Raw genomic sequence first — 3550 nt, forward strand, 5'->3', positions numbered from 1 at the left:
ATTTTTACATTTTTTGGAATTAATTAATAATTAGATGTTTTACAAAAATGAAAATTCAAAAAAAAATATAACATATTTTTGTAATTTTAGTCAAATTGTGTGATTTTCTTTTAATTTGGCATTTAATTATTTGTGATAATTATTAGTTAGAATTAATTAGTATTTTTAAGTTAATTTGGTGTTTTATAATTAATTAGGATTTTAGTTTTAATTGTTGAAAAGAAAAAGGAAAAGAAAATTGAAAAGGAAAAGAGAATAAGAAGAGGAAAATCTGGTTGGGCCAATTTAGCCAGGCCCAAACCAAAACTCAGCCAAACCCATTGAGAATAAGAAGAGGAAAATCTGGTTAGGCCAATTTACTAATTGAGAAGCTCCTAATAGTGGTAGGGTAGTATTTGCATTATCAAATTAACTAATAGCACTAATTGAGTGGACAATTAAGTGGATGATTAAAGAAATGAAAAGTTGAATTGATAGTGGAAAATGCACTAATTGAATGCCCATTTAAGGGAGATGAAAATCAAATTAGAGAAGAAAAAAGAAGGGGGCGGAGAGAGCGGTATACACTCGATATACACTCTGGATATACAGGGGCAGAATTTATTTTGGAGATAGTAAAAAGATAGAACCAAATTTTCTGAAATATTGAGAGCGGAAGAACACCAGAGAGAGTTCAAAGCTAGAAAGAGAAAACAAAGAGAGATTTCGGGACTATTTTTCTTCTCCATTTTTATTGGTTTTCTCCGTGTTGCTGGGATTTCTAGATTGAGGTGTTGAAGCTACTGTGTTGGGCTTTCTGCTGCTGTATTTTGCTGTTTGTTGTTGCTGATTGCTTACCCCATTTTTCTGTTCTACATACCAGGTACATGCCCTGAAACTCGATGTATGTAAATATCCAGTTGAAAATGAATGAAGTGGAGGCCTATTGTTGTTGAAGTGGAGGCCTATTGTTGATTTACTGCTTTCATTATACTGTAATAACCGTACTGATGGACTGTTAATTATAAGTTTGTGCATTTGAACCGTTAAGTGTGTGTTAGATATTTAGAAATGCATATGAGTTTAGTTGAGTATTCGTTGTAATAATTCCATGCTGGACTAACAGAATAGTTTCTATTAGTTTAGTTAATTTCCGGTTTTCCTAGATCTGTATAAATGGTATTTTCAAGCTGTGATTAATTAGGCTGTAGACTGTTAAAGTAGTGTGATACTTCTTCTGATCATGGGAGCTTTATATTTAGTAGTGATGATGTGAGTTAATCTATAATTCTGAGTTTGAGTGGTTGTGTGTGGGTTCGAAATCAGAAAGTTAAAAGTAGATATGAGATATGTAATTCGTAAGGTTAATTTAGGCAATCCATTTTTGTCCAGCATCCTTAATTCTCGAGTTTCAATTCTCATATATGGTCACGTTAGTGTTTAATCAAAGTTCATGAGTCAGCATTTTAATAAAAATGAGTCATAGTAGGGAATTTGAAATTTGAACTAGTATGCACCATGTTTGAAATTGTGATCACGTGGGTCATGAAACCTGAAATCGGTTGTTTTCCAACTCATGTTTAATGTTGCATTGAATTTATTTTGCTGGCTAGTTAATTTTAGTAGTAGATTCATCAGATTTGTGTTCTTAACTAAATTGAAATTCCATTTAGTGTAAAAGACAAGGCTTAACAGGCTAGTCCCTAAACGTTTGGGCCTCGGGATAATTGATGCACGGCTCAGGCCAGTTTTGGCCCCTTTCTCATTTAGGCCTGGGCCAAGGTCTGTTTTGGCCGATTTTATGGTGTATATCTGGTTTTAAATTCCCTCTGTTTGGCTCACATCGGAGCCCAATGGTCGGATGTTGGTGCAAAAATATTACTTAGTTTGCATCAGTCCAGTAACAAATTAATTAGGGCCTTTCTTTTATTTTAGAAACAAATTAAGTAGAAAACTATAGATTGCTCTAGGTTTGCACTTTAAAATAATAAAACGGGATGAGTCTCGCTAAACAAAACACATAAATTGCGGGGCCCTCGATTATTGTATTTATTAAAATACTTAGATTTCGGGATGGGCCGTTTTAGCGAATTTCACGGCCTTCCCCAAAATAATAACGTGTTAGTCTCTTTAGGCGCGTATTTTAATAACATTACCTCCCTAAACTCGGGTGTGCATTTATGTGACCCAAATCTAAATCCCAACGATGTTAAAGTTTGTCCAAAAACCACGGGTGCATTTATGTGACGTGGTTCAAGACTTGTTTTAATGACGTTGCAATTTTCTTTAAAAATGAATAAAAGCGGTTAAGGTTAAAATTTGCACATAGGTTCATAATTGTTAAAATCAGATAATTTAAGCCAAATATAACAGTTGAGCGACCGTGTTAGAACCACGGAACTCGGGAATGCCTAACACCTTCTCCCGGGTTAACAGAATTCCTTACTCAGATTTTTGGTTCGCGGACTATAATACAGAGTCAATCTTTTCCTCGATTCGGGATTCAACCGGTGACTTGGGACACCATAAATCTCCCAAGTGGCGACTCTAAATCTTTAATAATAAATCCCGTTTCGATTATCCTTTAATTGGAAAAACTCCCTTATGCCCTTTGCGGTTGTAGGTAAAAAGGAGGTGTGACAATGAGCAACTAAGAAATCCGGATACAAGTCTACTGAACACTAAATCCGATACAATAGTTCTAAGAACATGAAAATAATAAGATAGGGGAGGAACAGGGTTGCGGACGCCAATAGCTACCTCGTAGTCTCCGAATAACTGCCTGGACTGGGAGGATCAGCACTCAGGAGCGGACTCTGCGATGCCTGAATCTGCACATATGGTGTAGGGAGTAATGTGAGTACTCCGACTCAGTGAGTAATAATTATAAATAATGGTTGAAAGTATGAAAACACGTAAAGGCACAAAGCAATTTCATATCATGCAGTAAAATCACTTAAGGCAGTAAATCAGTAAAGAAATCAAATAAAATCCCTTTTAAAACAAATAAAACAGGTAATTTAACAGGTAAATAACAAGTAGAAATCCGCCCCTCGGGCACAGTATCAATCACTCAGAACAATATCATCCCCTCGGGCTCACTCTCAATACAGTATCAGCCTCTCGGGCTCACTCTCAGATCATAATGGGTACCCGTGCTCACTGTGGGTGTGCAGACTCCGGAGGGGCCCCTAACGGCCCAAGCGCTATATCAAGCCACCTCGTGGCATCATCACTCGGCACTCGGCCTCACATCAGTCAAGCCACTTCGTGGCGTATAAAGTATCTCAGGCCCTCGGCCTCATATCACTCAGCATATCTTCACATATAGCCCCCGGCTTCACTCAATCCGAAAATCATCACAAGCCCCTCGGGCATTAGTAAAATGTAGTTCTCAGACCAAAACATCTTTTAGAAATATCATTTAAGTTTCAAATATGAGTAAAAGTGGCTGAGTTTGTAAAACAGTAATTATCAACAAAACTGAGTTCAAGTGATAAATCAATACAGTGAGGAAATAGTGATAACAAATCCCCAGAGGGTTCAAATAGTTGGCACGAAGCCCAAATGC

This window comes from Nicotiana sylvestris, chromosome 4 (assembly GCF_000393655.2).
Source record: "Nicotiana sylvestris chromosome 4, ASM39365v2, whole genome shotgun sequence".
NCBI lineage: Eukaryota > Viridiplantae > Streptophyta > Magnoliopsida > Solanales > Solanaceae > Nicotiana > Nicotiana sylvestris.